At 36.3% G+C, this 21,564-nt stretch overlaps 1 protein-coding gene across 1 annotated transcript in view; it reads left to right on the top strand.

Annotated features, from left to right (window-relative positions):
- Positions 1 to 4,332: 4,332 nt before the first annotated feature.
- Positions 4,333 to 21,564, top strand: part of LOC133522037 (protein singed) — a 60,635-nt gene continuing 43,403 nt past the window's right edge. Inside the window, exon 1 of the mRNA XM_061857212.1 lies at positions 4,333 to 4,589. The gene's annotated coding sequence lies outside the window, so the exon portion shown is untranslated. The remainder of the gene's footprint in view (positions 4,590 to 21,564) is intronic.

Raw genomic sequence — 21,564 nt, 5'->3', positions numbered from 1 at the left:
AATTCGGTTTTTGAACGATTAAGTGAATTCGTTGAACACACTTAGCCGACAATGTATTAAAAAACCCAATGTATTACAGAAAGAAAATCTTTTAAACTTCACACTTTTTGGGTTTCAATTACTTGCTAAATAATTTTCGTCCAGGAAAAAAATGATACAAGGTATACAGTCGACAAACGAGTCGAGGCGCTATGCGTACTGAAGACAAATGCAATGAGGCGCGCCCGCCGCCCGAGCACAACCATTAATTTTGCTCCACTCGACCATGCCCTTAAAACCATCAACATTGCTATAAGTAGGTACCTACTCTATTATTACATGAATATGAACCGTGGCTAATATTTTATTAGTAACATAATTCATTGTTGGAGCAAAAATGTGTACTTACGTACCTATAATGTATCGCATGCTTGGCGTTCAACGTTATGAAATACATATGTTTACCGCGTCGTACAAAACAAAAAATATTGCGTGATCATGACGTATTTTTTTACCAACTTGTACCGCCTTTACGACTTTAAAAATATATCATGTTCATGACACCCCTATTTGTAGAATTTGTCACATTGGCGTGAGCTTCAAGATCTGAGTTCAAGATATATTAGGGCTGTCAATAGTGCGTGACGATTCTCCGTTAATGGTCCGTAGTCATGTACCATCACTACCACCAATCACCATCCTACCGGTGGACCGATTACTTATTCTGCTCGTATTCCAATTGCTTACAGTGTGCGGAGGTGAGTCAAATCCAAAGACTAGCTATATAAATATGGTCTATGATTACGCTTAGTACTGTCGTATAACAGCTACAATGGTTACTAATAACTTAATAAGCTTTCGACTGCGCTGGGTTAACAATGCTAATTCAAAGTCTGTGCGAAGGCACGCGCGTCAAGTAGTGGGTAATGAAGGTAAGATGTATACATGAATCAGACGTACCACGCAACACAGCCACTATTTGTAAACCTTCTCGACTACCAAAAATACCAAGATTCTTTTTTGAACAACCATTATCGTACGTATATTATCATCATCATTACCACTGGAACACGTTTACACAATATATGTAGTATTGAGGAATATAAATGAACCAACTTAAACTATAGAATATCATAAATAGGAAGGTGAAAGTGCACCTCCCGGGAGGGAACCCTGCTGCCGGCGCCCATGGAAAGTGACAAGCATCTTTTTTTTTTTTAATAAAATTTATTTCGTGAAAAAAAAAATATATTTCGTGAAAAAAAACACGTATACAATTTTTACAAGTGTTGAGCCCTCCTAGTAGGTATGAAGACACCTGTGTCAGGAGAACTACCTCTTCCTGTTATGGTAAGTACATTTTGTTTTTTTTTTTTTTTTTTATCCACTAGTTTTATATAAAATGAAGGTACGTGTTGCATAGCAACACTACAATCATATTAAAATAAAAGTCATGGAAAGCATCTTACTTTACCAACGGGACCCCCGTGGCGTTGGATTCAGAACAATGTGTGCTTAATGCTAACATTTTCTAGTTTTCCCAGAAGTCAATGAGGCACTAAGGAGCGAATAAATTACCGCAACAATACAAATTGCTCGTACCGTTGGATGGAAAGCGGACAGACGGACAGACTAAGGCTACTATGTATGATAGATATTGAAGTCATTAGTCGTTGTCTAGTTGGACAGGTTACATACATACATACATAGTTTGTTGATACTCCCACATTGGCCAACTATAGCATGCAACATGATAGTATATATGTATCTAGCTAGACTATATATCTAGTTATCGTCGCATTTGACCGCTTTAAAGAATCTTAAATTTAGATTTTATTGTATTTTGGAATTTTGTTAAGTTTTGTACAGTCAGTGGTGGAAGTGCATGAATATTTTATGAATGAATTCCATTCCTTATGTGTCCATGCACTAGTGTGTGTAACTGAACTGTAATTATATTAGATATTTATTTTTTTATAAGTGAGAACCTGTAATTGGCTCTGTATTTCTATTCTATCTTATAGAAATGTTTAAAGTGGTTTTCCATGTATGTCATATAAAAAAAAATTGACTTTATTATCACAAACAGTAAAATTTCCCCTAAAACAGAGATCACAGAGCACGTCCAAAGGCGAAGTCTCCGAAGGCGAAGAACCTTTGCATTTAAATTAAACCGAAATTGTATCAAATTGGCGCTAGGTATAATCGCGATAAGATCTTCATAACGCGATTAAAGTGTAGCCGTATAGCGCGATTTTGACAACACGGAACACAAAAACATATACGTACATTATACATAGAACGTAACGTAAAACAGTAAGTATTTTTTCACCACACCAACTGGTAAAACCTCTTGATTGTTCAAAAACTGATAAAAAGCTGCATTTTATCCACATGTGGGGCAAAGTAATCAAGTGCAAGTTTTGAGTTGTTTCCTTATGTTGGATGGTAGAATTGAGTTTTAAATGACGATTTAATAAGAGCCTCGATAGAGCGTACCATTTTGTACCATTTGGCACTGAGGGTCCATGGGGTCCCAGTGCACACAAGTTTTTTGGAGAAATCGCGAAACGTCTGGTTGACGGTAACTGGTAACCGAAGAGCTGGCTTACTGGCTTCCTCGCACAACGTATCAGTATTGCGATACAACGAGGAAATGCCGCCAGCATCCTTGGTACAATGCCTCAAGGGCCTATTTTAGATATAAGCTCGTTATAGTAATCATCTGTATATGTCCATTATGTATATTGTACGATTTTGAATGATAAATATTTAATAGCATTAATTTTGAATTGATTTTCTTTGATTTTGTTTGATATTTTCCATGTGTTGGTGCGGCGAAAAATTTTGTGTTTCACTCGGTGGCAAAATTCAAAATCAACCCTCGTGCCTTGAAGCCCTCGCAACGTTCAAGATTCCGTTTCTCTCGCTTAATGCTCAAGACTTGCTACGCACGTAGTTCAATTTTGGAAATTTTCGCTTGTTCGTGTGCTTGTTGTGTGTGTACGAGTGGTTAAACAAAGACTTTGCCCCCTCGTAAAACAAACTAGTGTATTCACGGAACAGTGCGATCTTTCATTTGTTACCAACCATGCACCGACTCCTGGGCTATAACCGCGAAAATCGAAGTTCGTCAATTGCGGGCATTTTTCGCTGTCACTCTAATTACGTCTTAGTGAGAGTAAAAGAGAAAGATCCCCGCAATTTGCGAATTTCGGTTTTCGCGGTAGGCCCCCAGGGCTATAACCGCGAAAATCTAAGTTCGTCAATTGCGGGCATTTCTCTCTGTCACTCTAATTACGTCTTAGTGAGAGTAAAAGAGAAAGATCCCCGCAATTTGCGAATTTCGGTTTTCGCGGTAGGCCCCCAGGGCTATAACCGCGAAAATCGAAGTTCGTCAATTGCGGGCATTTTTCGCTGTCATTCTAATTATGTCTTAGTGAGAGTAAAAGAGAAAGATCCCCGCAATTTGCGAATTTCGGTTTTCGCGGTAGGCCCCCTGCCCCTGTGCATCATTTTTCACATCGGCTTGTTATATCTGAAATCTATAAAATATATTTTATTTAGGTACCTCAAGTAAATACGCTCAGTACCAAATTTCATTAAAGTTCGAAAAATTTCAGATAACATGAGACAAACAAATCAAAAACATTTAAAAATATGAAAAATGAGTTGTTTCTATATACTTTTTTAAGCAGTAGGTACTTGTTCAGGCTGCATCAATTAGTTATGGCGGTAATTTCTTGCTTTTAGCATTTTAATAGGTCTTATAAATGTGACTATTTAATAAAGTGCATTTGCATAGTAATATATTATTTTAATGTCTCGAGTGAAAGCCGATTTTTATTTTAATTTATTATAATTTTAGAAAAACTGTTGCGCTACCGGAAACATCTTTATAAATTTGAATTTTAGCTTATACCTATTTGCGTGACTAACTTAGTCTGTGTTAAGTTTAATCATTGAAAAAATTATGAGACATGAACACACGAAACATCTTTAATCAGTATCAGATTTAGGTATGCTCTTGTGGAAAGTATGTTAAACAAGACTGCTGATAAACGACGCCGAGTCTAGCTTAATGGAGACATTTCAAGCTCAAGTCACTTTTCATTAATTATCTTCGAATTAACATGCGCATCTAACATTAATTACGTACCTTGCAATTCTCAGCAAGTGAAGATGAACTTGTTTTGATTTGAACTTTCACGGGCAAATATATCAGAGGATAACTTTCATCGCTCATTGGCTAACCGGGAGCGCACTGTACTATGATTGGTGCAGCTTGTAACGGGGTATCCGTGGCTGCCTTCACTCGCATCATGCCGGCGCACGGCCGGCGCCATCTTCATTTCTGTCAGTCCGCCGCGAACAACCGTGGAGGAGACGCTTTGTTGGATCGTATTTTAAAAACCTTACCGGCCTTAATATACCGGTATTGATAAAAGTAGATATTAAATAGGCTTTATAATTAAAAAAAAGTGTCAAGTTAATTGATGTTTGTGCCGCGTCTCGCTTAGATATTTTTTTCGCAGTGCAATCATAGTGGTTTGATCTCGCGATCTACGTGACTGCATTTCTTTGGTGGAGGCTTGCTGAAGTGTAAAAAGGTGAGTTTTTGCTAGTTGGAATAGATCGTGCGGGTGGATGGCCGGAGCGGGGCCCGGAGCACGGAGCAGGCCGGGACGCCGGCCGGGACTCGCGAATCGATTGTCCGGGTAGGCTATACCTACTTCATTATGCGGGGACCCACCCTCCCTTCGCTGGTGTTGTTCCTTCCCGCTGATCTTGAACATGAACTCGAACTCGCGCAGGCTTTGTTATGATACAATGAATTATTTATACATATGCACTTATTTATGCTTTCCTACGCTCGTTTTGTTTTTTCTTTGAAAGTAGACGATGCGTCGCAGGCAACGAAGTTATTTACATTGTTTCTAGCTACTCATCAGTTATGTGAAATGCTACCCACATACCTATTACCTACCTATCTATTGTTGCTTGGTTTGAAAAAGAAACCAAAATAGTTATCTACAAGACCAGACTGAAATATTATTAAAATGTCACCGAAAGGGAGGAAAGAAAAAACTAAATAATCCTAATTCCTCAATCGTCAAATGAGAAGTAAAAATAATTAAGTAGGTACCCAATAGGTGCTCAAGTAATACCAATATAAAAATATCTCAATACAAATCGGTATGTTATTTGCCTTGTAAGTAAGTAAATATTCTTTATTGCAATTTTTGTGCCTTGTATTGTACCTTCGGCAGTCAATTTATAGGGGGTCAATACTTTTCGTTATCTTATTTTTTGTCTCCCAAAAGATGACGAAAAATGTGACGGAGCTTTTTGTATGAGATGAAAATTATTAGGGTTCCGTACCCAAAGAGTAAAAACGGGACCCCATTTATATAAGAATATTCTATAATATTCATTTAGTTATTAATTAATTTATTACTAAGACTACACTGTCCGGCTGTCTGTCACCAGGCTGTATCTCATGAACCGTGATAGTTGAAATTTGCCGCTATAAAAACCAATCCTAAAAACAGAATAAAAAAAATATATATTTGGGTGCTCCCATATAAAAAAAAAATGTGATTCTTAGCCGTTTTTTGCGTAATGGTACAGAACCCTTCGTGCGCGAGTCTTACTCGCACTTTGCCGGTTTTAATTTTTCTTATGTTAAATACCTATAATCTACAGCTAGAAAGACATACAATTCAATTTCAATTATTTATTTGTATCGAATCTAGGGAGATCCATATAGTGTTAGTACAGTACAGAGAATCTTAAAATTAATTGGGGTTAGTGACATAGAATTTACAAATAACTTAAAACACACACACATGGCACATTAAGACAACACAAAAAGTATTATAATAAAATAAAATAAAATCTAGGCAATCTAGATGCACCATTTCTCAGCATCTGTTGCTGCCATATGCAATACAATAGCACTATTTTTTTTGATAGAAAACACATTTGTGTGTACAGTCAGCATCAAAAGTAGCGGATCAAATAACGTTTTATAAGTATATCTACCATTCTGTGACAGCTTAACAAAAGTGGTGTCTTTAATATAGAACAACTAAGACTGTAAAAGATATACTTTTGAGTGCGAATTTTAGAAATTTATCTATATTTGGAAAAGTCATCCGGATTATCAGATACTTTTGGCGCGTTGGTTCATCCGCTACTTTTGATGCTGACTGTACCTTTTTAGGTAGATGCGTGACAGAGTGGCCAGAAACAAGACTGAAAAGAATTTTGACCCATTTAACGACATCTCATAAGTATGAATGTGTAAGTACAGTCGCAAACACATAGGTATATCGGAGCTGCCGAAGTGCTCGAAAAATATGATACATATGTATCTGAACACGCATTCTAACGCCTTGACATTAGGCTGGTTCAGATATTTGTGAGCACCTTAGCCGTTCCGATATATTTGACGACGACTGTACAAAGTTTACATTAGGATGGTGACTGAAGCAGCATTGCGCCAGTACTGCAGCCCTGAGTCGGGCGATGTCATTGACCTTTAATGTCTTATATTCGTCCAACCTTAGGGTACCTTTCCATGTGGGGCCTAGCCCGGCGGGCTGCAAAGTCTGCGTAGGAATGGAAACATCAGTCTCATAGGCAGAATGAGACGAATATCGCCGTATAGCTAAGTCAGCTGACGCCTACGTGTAGATAGCATACTATATATATACTATCCTAATCACCATCAAACTCTAAACTTTTATGAAATGAAATAATTTATTAATGCATGTTGAGAATGGGTTACATATATTAGCTAAAATTGCTACTCTAGTAGTCTCACCAAACTCTACCTTTTCCGGCGTACATACATTTCAGACGACACACACACACACACACACAATCACATTATATAACATCGATTTGAAATAATTTTACTTAATTCTATAACTAACATAAATAAATTAAATTAACATGTCATACATTTTGAAATTATTAAACATTAAGTATCATTTAGGAAGTCTAAGACTACGATGACCCTACAATTGGATCTTGCTCCGCAAATCGGGCACCTACCAAATCCGATAAGTGGGGTAGCGTCGGACCAAGCTAACTCTGCATGGCATTGGCAATTACAAAGAGTGACTGTAACAAAACGATGTTTAAAAGCGAAAGGTCAAAAATTACGTTGCCCCTCCCTAACGCATAGCGCCGATGACGCGTTCTCTTTCTCGTCCAAAGACCCTTTGAGTAGTTTTGAACCGAGCACACCCGACCCGACCCGAACAGTTGGAATAAGTTGAATGAATACAAATACCACTGCCTAGCTGTAGGTTTTTAAAAATGTCAATGATTGCACGACATGCCATACTAAATACTAACCGCCGCCTTGCATACCTATTAGATGAGTCTTATATTAATCAGAAGATGACCTTGGTTCTTAAGTCTATGAATGGGAAAGCTAGGGTTTAATAAAGGTGGGGAAGAAAGGGCATATCAGAGTAGTTAAACAAATGAAAACGATGGAGGAATACATCTATTGCTCCACCACCTTATTATTGGTGTGATTCTAAAGCCCGACCAGAAATATATGATTATTGTCAATAGGGCGCTGTTATTCTCATGTATGGTTAGAATGAAAAATTTAGTTCCGCTTGGTCATATATTACTGGTCAGGATTTACCTACATTAATTTATTTCGAAGTATAAATGTTATGAGATAAAAAGACACTTGTTCCCAGGATACTGAAAATTAATTAAATTTGGCGAAACTGTAAGTTTTGTTATACGTGAAAGTCAGATGTGTGTGAATTCAATAAGAAAATCTAGATTAATGATAATGAATAATTGATGAGGCTGGCGTATCATCAAATTACCATACTTTCGTTTTCTTTATTTATGGCACCGGTGTGTGACAAATGTGAAGAATATGGTCTAGCAGTTTTACTTTCTAGTAATGATTTTTATATTTTTACCGGTTATTTTATACAATTCATTTATACTATTTTGAGTAAGTCGTAGTGTATGCATATAAGGAAAGTAAATTCAAGTTTATATTCCCTGGGAAACTCTTGGGAATACTTTTAGGGTGGATCAACTTTTTTTTGTAAATCTGTCCCATCACCCTGACGACAATATTAGCATAGCATAGATGTTGACGAAATATTACACTACGGTCTAAATTAATTTTGTCAAAGGAGGAACGTCTGCGGACGATGCTGTTAAGCTTAGAAACAAATTTAAAATGGAATAATTCACTGTATTGGGTGGGACTTGAAGGAACCCACGACCGCTGGATCGCTAGCCCAGTGCTCCGCCATCTGAGCTATCAAGCCCTTACCCAATACAGCGATCATTTCTACCATAAATGAGCCTGAAGGAGGCCCTAGCGACATCTACCGTAAGTGTAATGTTTTTTAAACGGCTACCGGAGTTTTAAGTCAAGACACTACGTTCTACTAACATAGGATGCTAAGTCTAATATGGAAAGGGCATATAACTCGCATAAAAAATGTTTGGTTGGACAGTTTATTGAACTTTGGTTTGCGCTGCAATATTATTATTTGCAAACGCATCACACAAGGAAACTGAACTACTAAAACATAAGTCAAAAGTTCACACCAATAAGTGCAGCTCGCAATTAAAAGCGGCGAACAAGATCGTTCCAAAGCGCGCAGATCTAACTGGATCGGATTAACGAGTCCGTGCGCTCGCGCAGCGGAGCGGCGCGTCCTCCGCCGGCGGATCGTGTGTCAATGTGTTTACTAATGATCTATGTAACTGCTACTCATTCGAATTGTACGGTCAATCAATCGGAACCCTACATCATGAAGTTGTGTCAGATGTGATGAATCAAATCGGAAGGAAGTTACTTTTTGACATCTTAAGATGCTTCCGCCAAGGCCTAGGATTAAATTTTGCTTGTAATCCACGATTTACGGATATATTTGAGATGCAATAATCTTTAATAAACCTTCTACATATATATAAAGTATGGCACTAATAGAGATGGTAAAGTAAATAAGTTAGTCCCTTACTAGAAATAGGGTAACTAGGCTGATGATGATGACTTCAAGATAGGCATTGATGACCATTTCGCTCTAGATCGAGTCGGTAGTGTAACAAAAGGGCAAGAAGTTTTCCGATGGATTGGCCGTGTGAGAAAACATGATTATAGGGCAGTACACAGAATAAAAATAGTTCTCCAGCCAAGTAAATACTCTTGTGTCAAGACATTTTGTGTTTCCTATATAAGGAAACAATAAAATTCTTGCGTCAAGATATAAAATATTTCAAAGTTTATTATTTAAGCTAAAAAATTAAATTCTCTATCCGAGCTATAAAAAGTTTTTTTTTTAAAAAGCTCATTATTCTCACCAAGAGCGTTTACGTTTTGTTTTAAGTATTATATTTTTTAAATTGAGCCTAACTGTCTTAGTGCAATACTTAAAGAACTTGTGCCAAGAAACTTTGTTTCTTGAGGTTAGATACTCATAATTGAATTGAGAATTATATTTCTCCATAAAAACAAGAAAAAGTATTGGTTCAAGAGTGCGTTACTCAATGTGAAATTGATATTATTTATATCTAGAGCTGAAATCTCTTAGCGCCAAGTTTAGTCTGTCTTGAATAAAGAATGAATTTTCTTAAACCAGCATGGTTTTCGTCATTCGTTGAAATCTTTGTAGTTTTCAATAATCCTCTTTATCTTCTTCTTCTTCCTCGCGTTGTCCCGGCATTTTGCCACGGCTCATGGGAGCCTGGGGTCCGCTTGGAAACTAATCCCGAGAATTGGCGTAGGCACTAGTTAAACTAGAGGCCTTATTGGGATTAGCCCGGTTACCTCACGATGTTTTTCTTCTTCACCGAAAAGCGACTGGTGAATATCAAATGTTCGTACAGAAGTTCCGAAAAACTCATAATGTAAGGGCCGGGGTTTGAACCCGCGACCTCCGGATTGCAAGTCATACGCTCTTACCGCTAGGCCACCAGCGCTCTTGTCCTCTTCATCAAATGTATTGATACTATTTTATGTAAAAGTCTCAAACCAAAGTTTTGGTGCTTTTTCTTTTAAATAGCTTTGGCTCTTGACTGTATATTGACAACATCAAACCAAGAATTAATCGCTCTTGCGTAAAAACTTAAGTCTCAAAGCAACATTTTGGTGCTTCTTCTTTGAAATAGCTTTGGCTCTTGACTGTAGGTTGAAAACATCAAACCAAGAATTTATCGCTCTTGTCTAAAAACTTAGTCTCAAAGGAAAATTTTGGTGCTTCTTCTTTGAAATAGCTTTGGCTCTTGACTGTAGGTTGAAAACATCAAACCAAGAATTAATGGCTCTTGTATAAAAACTTAAAAGTCTCAAACCAAAGTTTTGGTGCTTCTTTTTTTAAAAAGCTTTAGCTCTTGACTGTAAATTGAAAACATCAAACCAAGAATTAATCGCTCTTGCCTAAAAACTTAAAAGTGTCAAAGGAAAAATTTGGTGGTTCTTCTTTGGAATTTGGTAATATTTTTGGTTTGAGGTAGAGTTACTCAAGATAAAACCGTTTTTTAAGAGCGTGCTATATCTCTTTCTAAGACTTTTTTTTCTTGCGGCGAATAATTAATATCTTAACTCAAATCACTACCATTCGCTTTAAAAATGTGTAAAGATAAAACTAAATAAATTTATTCTCCTTTTAAAAATTAGGTTGTTTTTAACTCAAGACATATTTATTGGACTAAGCAATTTATTATTTTATTTAAGCAACCGTGCGCAAGAGAGTTTTGCGTTTTGAATTAAGATATCTTTTTTATCTGTGTACATTATAAAGATTGTTTACTCCTTCCGAGTTCCCATTTAGGGTTTAGGGCCATCTCAAGTATCCCAACTCTCTGGTGAACAGTATCTCTACATCGAGAAAGAAAATCGTTAAGTATATCTAAATTACATATTTTTGAAGAAACGTCATCACAATTTCCGTTGTGTATGCAAAGCATTAAGCTCATATCATATTAACCAAAATACCCTTATCAGTCTCCCCGATATCTTATTTCATTAAGCAAATTGCCTGTAAACATTTCGGTACTTCAAATGAGTTGGGGTCCTTTGGGCTTTTAAGGGTACATTTGCTTGATAAGGCTGATTATTGATTGGCCTCACAGATAACTAATGACACATCATTATCAACTAATTGAGGATACTACTGTTTTTAACGGTTCAAAAACAATAGACAAAGTCCAATCTAGGACAGCTCAAAAAGTTTGAATGAACTTCATTTCTAAACAAAAAACTTTCCGCCGTTTATACTTATAAAAAATGTTACTGCCCAGAGTTGTGCATCATAATTATGTCGAATCTGACTGCCTCATTTGAATATATGATTATATTTGAAGAAGAATTTAAATTGGAGTTGTTTTGATACAAACAAATTAAAAATAATGAGTCAAACCGCAGATATTAATAAAGCGAGGTGAAAGGCATTCAAAAACGGAACTATTCCGAGTATGCGTTCGGAACATCATCTTACTTTCCCAAATCCGCACGCCACAACTTTCCACACTCTACTCATTACTGTTATCTGTATAAAGATGAGATTTAGTCGCGCTACAGATCACCATTTCAGTAATTATGAGCTAATTATGTCGGCGAACAGCGGAACGCTTCTGAACGGACCGCCAAGCGTTCGCATTTCATTTAGGTTTGAGATTTTTTAAATAACTTACCAACAAATTAAATTTCATTTCAATGAGTTAGGTTTTATTATCATATCCTTTTTTTAATTTTTATTTGGCCATAAGTACTAAAATCTGTTTTCCTTTCATTTTCGACTTTCTCATATCGAGACACTTGCTAATGACATTGCAAAACTCGAAGAACAAAAAGAAATATCAAGCCATCATATCATTTTAAATTTCTTCTTCAAGATCAAAGAAAGTGAAGAAACAAGTGGATAAATGATAAACAAAATTCGCAATCTATTTTGTTTCTTACTTTCATACCATTCACTTGTGTGGTCAGTCATTATGATTGACATATTATGTTATTATCGCGATTATCTTATCGACTAGTCTCGAACCCATCTATTATCTCGCTTATTAGCATTTTGGAGAGGCTTTCAGCATAGCTGTTTGGGGTATTTATTACCGTTATTGCACCCTTATCTAAATCGTTAATACACTTAGTTTATCAATTACATGTTTTTCCTATTAATGACAACAGCAAAACCGTGTCCGGACTTGACTATGGAGAGTGCAATGAGGAACAAGCACAAACACCTTTAATTTTTTAAACAGTTTGTGTGGTGAGGCATTCAGCTGACATTTGTAGAAAGTCAATTGGTGAAAAGTTGACTGCTATTTTTTGTTTGTAGCAATCATCATAAAGAAAATGACACCCCAATCTCACAAAAAACCAAGTACTGTTTTATTCTCATATTTGCTTTTTATTTTCAAGTCCTAAAACGATCCCAGCTTATTAAAAAGCGATAAGTGTACGCCTAAATAAATAAACATATGAGTCGTGTCGACACAATACGGCGAGGAGACATCCGCCCATTGTCGTCGTGTCTGGTACCTACCATATTTACTGTGACTTTTATTTATCTACAATATTTACCAACAATAGGTAGTCTTTTCAGTACTTCGCGCACCCATTTTGGTTGCGTTCCCACGGCATCTTGCGGAATGTTCATGTCTTCAAATTTCTTTATACATATTAGGGAATTCTGTAGCTAATTAAGTACGTGTCTATTGCGTGTATTATAAAAGTAACAAACCATGACGTAGTTTTATCTTTAATTAGGTGAGCGAAAATAAATTCTTTCTTATTGCCTCTTAGAAACCTTATTCCGGGATTACTTTATATAAGTAGGTTAACGCTTATCCGGAATACCTGACATAGAAAATCACTTTTATCCATAACCGTTAAGCCGCTCATAGCTTACCGTAGTGGAATCAGTCTTCCACTGTTACAATCAGTCATTCAATTACTTCAACTACTTACTTATTTTACTCAAATTCTACTGATAGGGTATTTTTGAACAGGTTTTTAAAATGTTCTTTAAAATAAGACATGTACGTCTAGTGTATTGATGTCGACGTTTTAAAAAATAAACCTTAATCGTAATACCTACCGGTGTTGGGCGAATAAATACTTACTGTTCCACTGTATTAATTAGACTAATAAGCAGACAAGTAAAACTTTGACTTATAAGCTTTACCTGACTGCTTATAAGAGTTATAAGTTTTAAGTAAAAGCTTGCAAAATCCAGCTCGATAATTACACTGTAATCAAACTCACTGGTCCAATAGTTCCTAAGTAACCTCTAATTAGATATGACATTGCAAATTGCAAAACTGGTCGATTACATCGGTTGCCATATACGCGTTTACGAAAAAGGAAACAAAGAGTGCAGCTGGCAACACTGATTGGCGCTAGCGTTTAATTTTAGAACGCGAGTACCAGTGCAGTCGCGACGCAGGATTATTGCGCGGTTTTCCTTTTTGGGATGCCATCTCGTTGACATGGTTAAACTGAGAAATATATCTGCAAGATTTAAAATGGTTGAAGATACTTACTTTTAAGGTTTTACTACTATTGTGTTAGGATCATCTAAATTATGTATTTAATAAATTACTTAACCGATTCTATAAAGATTTTCAGTTTTACCGTTTTCTTTTGTCAGTACACGCAATTAACTAATCGTTTACTTGTGTATAATTTTGACTAGAGTCATTCTAAGCTATTTTTGCAAACTGAGGGAGTGTTATTATAAACATCATATTTTCATGTAAATTTTACATTAATGATGGCATTGCCACAATTTGCCATTGCAAACGGCATGCAGAGTTAGCTTGGTTCGACTCTATGATACTTTGTACGTGCTCTGTGCTCTCTGTTGAGGGGAAATAGTGCTTTTGCTGATAGTGATACTTAAGTCAAAACGTTTTAAAAGATTGGTAATGTCAAATATATCTTATTTGGCTAAATCAACTTTTTTGTCAGCAATATTTGACCAACTTTGACTAAAGGTGATAAAAAAATTATTCGGATTTTATGTAATTCATTTTTTCTTATTATATAAAAACAGATAATAAAGCTACGTAATGCACTATTTTTATGATGATTTGATATTTTATAACTTGTTTAAGAGCAGTTACCCAGGGGCAAAGCTGTCCCACACTTTGATATGAAAATAAGGGTACGTCCTGTGGGTCACCCAATGTTTTAAATAAAAATTGGACGTAATATTTATATTTCTGCCGGATGGGGCATATATATTAAGGATCTTGTTTCATTTTGACCATGTTAAAACTTACAAAAGTTGAATTAATAATGATTAAGGTCAATTCTTGCAAGACAAGAAAAAAAATCATTCACCCATTTAATTAAATTCTGTTTTGGGGATCACTTCAATGTCTGCCCGTCTCAGCAGGCGTTTCTTCTCTTTGTCATGTCAGATCTATAGGCTCTATAGCAAAGAGTAAAGTAAGTCTCTATAGCCGCCATAACGTCCATAACCCATAACCAATAACCATATTTTTGTCGCGTTTTAAATATGGAACGGAACATGGCTGAGTGTCAAGGTCGCAGACGCCATTCGAGCATGGCTGAATGCAGGGCCCAAGTAGAGGGCGTTGACTCTTTTATTTTTAATCCAATTTGGGCTTCAGCTGCGTTGAGAGAGTATTTATATTGAGCAGCCATTTAATTCACTTAATGTGTTTCTGTTAAGTTATGGCTTGTTAAAATTTTGAAGTGATTTATTTTCCAAACTATAATTACGCTTCCAATATAATACTCGTATATATAATTCGCTTTATTTTATCGAGTGATCTAGAAAGTTGATTGCTTGATAGGTTTGTTATTGCTACTGTACGCCTATGTGTGCATGGTATTTCATTTGGTGTAAGAAAAACGTTTTTTTTTTTTTTTTAATATATTTTTTTAAATTATATCGGAAGCAAACGAGCAGACGAATCGCCAGATGGTAAGCAATCACCGTTGTCCATAGACACCCGTAACACCAAAGGGGTTGGAGATGTGTTGCCGGCCGCTAAGTGGGAGTACGCTTCTCCATTATGTGTTGCAAATATGTATTGCCCCTTTAATGACGTAAAATTCACTACTGGATTGTGGATGTGAGGTACGCTGTTATTTTTATTTGTAATAAACCTGATTCGTACAATAGTCTCTATGATTAGAGTAAAAGTTATTTCTAGCTAGTTCCTTTACTCTTTACGATGTATATTTTTAAGTCATCAAATATTTTTCATGGGTTAATCCTGTGACCATCAAAAATAAAGTTGGATTTTCAACCTGAGTGAATTCTAAAATATTTATATACGGTTGTCAATGGTCTTAAGCTACTCCGACAACCCTATATTGGAATAATACCAATTCCTACAAATAGTACTTCAATTAATGTGTATACAAGATGCGCATAACGACTGCTAAAATCACAACGCCACACTAAAAATAGTCTCCTTTATCTGCCATCCCACTATCACCCCGACCTATTCCAACAAGACATTGATTATAGAAAAAACCTGTTTACCAATCCATCTAAATCAACCCGTAATAGACCCTTTGTTATAGATGTTAAGATCTTCAGCAAGGGAATACTTATCGTGGACGAACGGCCACACGCCTCTTGTCGACGGAAATAGCTCACAGAATGCATAAAACATCGATGTATGAGGGATAAGATGTGGTCGTTTCAAATATTTACAATACTTAATTTATCTGAGTTTTCTATACTAAACTTTAGCAAACTGTTTAAGAGTTCCGTTCTAGAGTAGTCGAAGGTTGACAATCGGAACCCGATTACTATGGTCTTTCAATCTAGTGAGTTGACTCCCCGGCAAGCTCGGCCGAATTTCACCTTCCCATACAAACGGAGTTTCGTTCAATGCACATACAATGACATGAGGAATATTTAGGGATGAAATTAGTTTATAAACTTAAAAAATACCTTAAAAGTTAAAAAACACAAAGAAATAAAGCGCGCATTCAGTCTGTAGTATTTCGTGGTGGTTTGAAGTTTAAATTGCATTGATCGAAAACTATAAACATCGTTTTAAGTAATTCTTACCCAAGCCACTTTTTTTTATAAATTTTCATTTCTACCCTAAACCTGACCTATAATTAGGAAAAGACTGAAAAATGAACACATATTAGCCTGGTTAAAATATACGGAAACAGCGGAAACTTCATCCATCTTCTAACATCCTCGACTCATTAATTTGACGACAACCAACTGTAGCCACTTGGTATAATATTTAATGGCCGCTTGTTGAGATTTGTTGTCTAGCAATTAGGGTACGAGTACATTCCTTTTAATTAATGGAATCATTATGTTGTCAAAATATGTGTTTTGTTGATAAACTATCCTTCCAGCGATAAAAGCGATCGTCTAACTTGATTCTGCCTTAAGTTGCGTTACTTATAAAGTAATACATAACATTAATAGTTATATAAAAAATGCTTTTTTAGTCAGTTGAAATAAAGAATATATTTATTTTAAGAATTTGGCATTACAAAAGCAGCACACTCTAGGCTCAGCCTGTAACGTGGGAATCTCAGAGAAGTATCGAAATGGTGCGGTTCTTATTTTAACATAATATATTATTGTTAAAGCTAAATTAAATATAAGATTTTATTATATGACTAACTATCAAACTAAGTACAAAGACACAACACCCATTTGGTGCCGGAGTTCATGAAGAATCTGGGATAGTTTTTGTAAGACTGATCTTAATTCTTAATTACCTTCTTCGCAGATGCGTTTTGTATTGTATAAGTTTAAAAAATGAAATAGTGTGAACAACTGATAATAATTCACTTCAGAGATGCATGAGCGCTATAAACTAACCTTTCTCCTCCCGGAATGGGAGTTAGCGCGAACAAGCTCGCCAGCTCCAATTACGAGCATTCTTCGAGACCAATAAACCCATTTGTCCGTAAAACAATTTTCCGTGTACGTCCGTTTTTTCCGCGCCCGCGTAGCCGTTCCGGTCTGCCACAGACGCGTCTGCGTTGCCGTAATTCTCATCACTCATGAGCTTTGACTCAGTTGAACCAACGTTACTGTACCTCACGAAAATATTATACTGAAAAATACTCTTTTAGTAGATTAAATAAAAGCTGGCATCATATGAAGATCCAGTCGCCAGGACCCTACGCGAGGACTGTGATTGTGACTCGGAGATTTGTAACTGTTTCTATAGATTAGCAACTACCAGCTGCAACCAACTTGGAGAGACATAGAGACCTTTAGTCAGGTTCAGGGCAATTTCTGTTCTGCCAGATATTTACAACATCCAAAAAATCAAATGCCTCACTATGTATAATCCGATAACCAGGATACGCATATTTTACCTAATCCATCTACTTAACAATCTCGCAGCTAGCAGCGTATAACAACTTTATATAATCGAAATGCTCCCCTGCGATAAGCAATAGCAACTGGCCCGTCATGCGCCGGTGACTTGGCTAACTTAGTTATCTGGTCAAAAAACAAAAGAATTTTCTAATCTGGCATCTTTGCGATGTGAAATTTTGGGTAATTTATTCTGAGATTTGGAGATAAACCAAAGATAAACAGTGTTTGTAAAATTTGAATTTGCATGAAATTAATTACATGCAAACACATTAGAGTGAAAAAAAATACTGAATACATAAAAATGTCTAAAACAGCTCTTTAGAATAGGTAGCTGAATAAATTTCAAATTTATTAAAAATATACATATAGCTCTTATCGTCTTTTCTATATTACTGGAATACTATGTACCTCTGTATGTCGCGACTCTTTGAAATTTCGCTCTCAATTCCTTTCCATTTATAGATTATGGGTTTGCGTCTAAAGGGTTTTAAAATTCAATAACTTGCGTAAATTCACAGAGCAACAATCGGGATCGTTACAAAAATCTTCCGATTCTTCCGGAGTTGTGGCGAAATATCTGGAAATTCCAAAAAAAAAAACCTAAACTTGGCAAAAACCTCGTTTTAAACATTATTTTTTATATTAATCTTGTACAAGGAACACGAGTTACGCGAGCTGATCATATTTCAGAGTTATTCTTTAATGCGGTTCCGTTTTACCGAGGTGAGATAAATGGCTCGCGGCCGTTCACCTCTAACGGGCTTATTTCGCCGTCATTATCCTCATTCATATTATTATAAATGGAACTAAATATAGGTTACTTTTTAGACGATAATACCCAAATATAGCTACCCAATAAGAGAGTAGAGTGATGAAAGCAGAGTTTGACATTAGGAGCATTCCATGAAATTGTTTACCGTTGTCCCGTTACAAACGCGAATTTTCTGAAGATTTGCAGGAACAAGAGAGTTTTATGGTGACATCCTAAGTCTTCTCAAATTGTCAGTGTTGCCACGAACTAGCTGCATTTAATAAGCCTCATTGCAGTATGCAGATCAGATAGCAAAGTTAGATGCAGGCTGCAGGCCACGCGACGCTGTCGCAGCGCCCCACTTCCTATATTGTCTGTATCGGCTAACTGTACGCTCTTTCAAAATTAACAGTTACGACCATGACTGTTCGGTATTCAATCACTTTTTGCATCTGGCGAGCTTTATATTTTACTTTGCGTGACTGCTAACTTTTTTGTAAAAAGTGAATATGAAGACTTAATCAAAAAATCGTTTTTGTATCGACCTCTTTAATTCTTGTTATGAATACCTTACTCAATTAAAATTAAGTAATATGAAAGAAGCCATCCCGCCATCCTTCTGAAGTGCTCTCGCAAGCGCAGTCATTTAAATTTCTTAGACTCCAAAGTCAGTATTTTGTAAAAATTTAAAGTTTTGTTATTATAATTATAAAGCATACAAAAAAAAACAAACTATTAGTTCAGACACAAACCTATTCAGTAATCTTGTCCGCAATTTTTGTATAGCAGCCAATTTAACCATGTAAATACATTTATGTACACATGATTACGTTTTCGACTGGCTTCCGTCCTTTGCCCAAAACCTGTTCCGTATAAAAAGTCGCCCATCTGACGGTTTGTTAGTAAACTTTACAGCTGACACAAACCGGTTTTAATGCAGTATCGATATCGAAATTGCGAGTTTTGATTACGTCGCTGGAATGGGGGACTAGGTTATTTCGTACCAATAGTTTCTAATTGAAAGAAATGAGGATTTTTGTTACTGAGCAGACTGGTCTACAAGGTCTTGTATCGCAATGATCGATTTTATCGAAGATATGCAACCTACATTTTTAGGGTTCCGTAGCCAAATGGCAAAAAACGGAACCCTTATGGATTCGTCATGTCTGTCTGTCTGTCCGTCCGAGCCACTTTTTTCCGAAACTATAAGAACTATACTGTTGAAACTTGGTAAGTAGATGTATTCTGTGAACCGCATTAAGATTTTCACACAAAAATAGAAAAAAAAAACAAATTATTTTTTAAAACCATACGTGTGGGGTCATCTATGGATAGGTCTTCAAAAATGATATTGAGGTTTCTAATATAATTTTTTTTTAAACTGAATAGTTTGCGCGAGAGACACTTCCCACTTGGTAAGTAGATGTATTCTGTGTACCGCATTAAGATTTTCACACAAAAATAGAATGAAGCCATGAAGGGTTCCTTTATGACGTATTAAAAAAAACTACTTACTAGATCTCTTTCAACATTTTACCACTTTGGACACACATTTTACCACTTTGGAAGTGTCTCTCGCGCAAACAATTCATTTTAGAAAAAAATGATATTAGAAACCTCAATATCATTTTTGAAGACCTATCCATAGATACCCCACACGTATGGGTTTGATGAAAAAAGATTTTTTGAGTTTCAGTTCTAAGTATGGGGAACCCCCAAAATTTATTGTTTTTTTTTTCTATTTTTGTGTGAAAATCTTAATGCGGTTCATAGAATACATCCACTTACTAAGTTTGAACAGTACAGCTCTTATAGTTTCGGAAAAAAGTGGCTGTGACAGAATCGGACAGACAGACGGACATGACGAATCTATAAGGGTTCCGTTTTTTGCCATTTGGCTACGGAACCCTAAAAATGATATTAGAAACCTCAATATCATTTTTAAAGACCTATCCATAGATACCCCACACGTATGGGTTTGATGAAAAAAGATTTTTTGAGTTTCAGTTGTAAGTATGGGGAACCCCCAAAATTTATTGCTTTTTTTCTATTTTTGTGTAAAAATCCTAATGCGGTTCATAGACTACATCTACTTACCAAGTTTGAACAGTATAGCCCTTATAGTTTCGGAAAAAAGTGGCGGTGACATAATCGGACAGACAGACGGACATGACGAATCTATAAGGGTTCCGTTTTTTGCCATTTGGCTACGGAACCCTAAAAAACGCAGCGTAGTTTTTATATCTTCAGAAAACCCCTCATTATAATTATGAATATTGTTAATATTTCCTTCTATAAACAATGTAAATAAGACTAATTAATTATGATGTATTTCCTTATTTTATTATAGAGAGCATTAGGTATCACGGTACACGGTAGGTAATCGGTATATAAACATATCTGTTTGTTTATTTACCCTTTATTTTATTACATATTGCAGACAACTATTAGAATACCTAATAGGTATAACATTATTTACCTTACTTGAGGTACTCGTACATACAGTCATATTAGTCTCTTAATCATTATTATAACAGTAAGTAAATAATCATATGTGAGCTACCGTTTGGTCAACATAATTATAATTTCTTAGCCAATTAATTATGGATTTAGATTAGAATCACTTATTAAGCTATGGAGGATTTTAATTAACTAGCCGTTGCTTATTGCTTGAGATGAGAGGTGTGTAAAACTGTTTACTGGGTGTAGTCTGTATAATAGTGATTTACGATTGCGCTCCCGGCCGGGTCCGGGCCGAGGCGTCCGACACGTCATTTTCTATGGCGGCTGATCGGTGATCACGTGGTGTTTTCCATAGAAAACGAAGCGCCGGAAGCTCCGGCCCGGCCCCGGCCCGGCGTAACCTGAGCCAGCCTATACCTAATACCATTTCCATATCTACTTATTACGTGCGATGCGTATGGTTGTAGAAGAGCGATGCTTCATGCGAAGATGGGCTTGGCATACCAGTGTGTTCTTTCAATTATTCGACCAAGTGAATGATTTCTGAAGGGTCAGAAAAGGGAATCATAACTTTAGGACTGTCTATTGCAGTATTAACGTAACTAATTCTCACTTTCTGTTAATACAGTGAGAAAATGTTAATAGATATGGAGAGTTGGTATTGCGCAAAGAATAATCCGTATATGTATAGGGGGGTATAATGGACCTTTTAAGGGGGTTTAATTGTTTTTAGAACCTTTTATAAGGTGAGGAGAGGTTATCGCCCGCGACCTTGCCTTGTACGGAGTATGGAGCCAAGAATCTGGCCTCGCTCGACTGCCTACCCACACGTTTGAGTTACCGCATTTTATGCACGTTTATGGCAGAGCTTTGGATTTTATAAGACTGTCAACGATACTTATGGAAACAACACAGTTCACAGTGCCAATTACCAAACAAAATCCATGATGCTACCAGAAACCATATTAAAGGGACGGATATGTAAGCCTCATAATTTTACAAAGAGTACAATTTCAC

Source organism: Cydia pomonella, chromosome 10 (assembly GCF_033807575.1).
Source record: "Cydia pomonella isolate Wapato2018A chromosome 10, ilCydPomo1, whole genome shotgun sequence".
Classification (NCBI taxonomy): domain Eukaryota; kingdom Metazoa; phylum Arthropoda; class Insecta; order Lepidoptera; family Tortricidae; genus Cydia; species Cydia pomonella.
The sequence above is the reverse complement of the archived record's forward strand: the minus strand, read 5'-3'. Positions and strand labels throughout refer to the sequence as shown.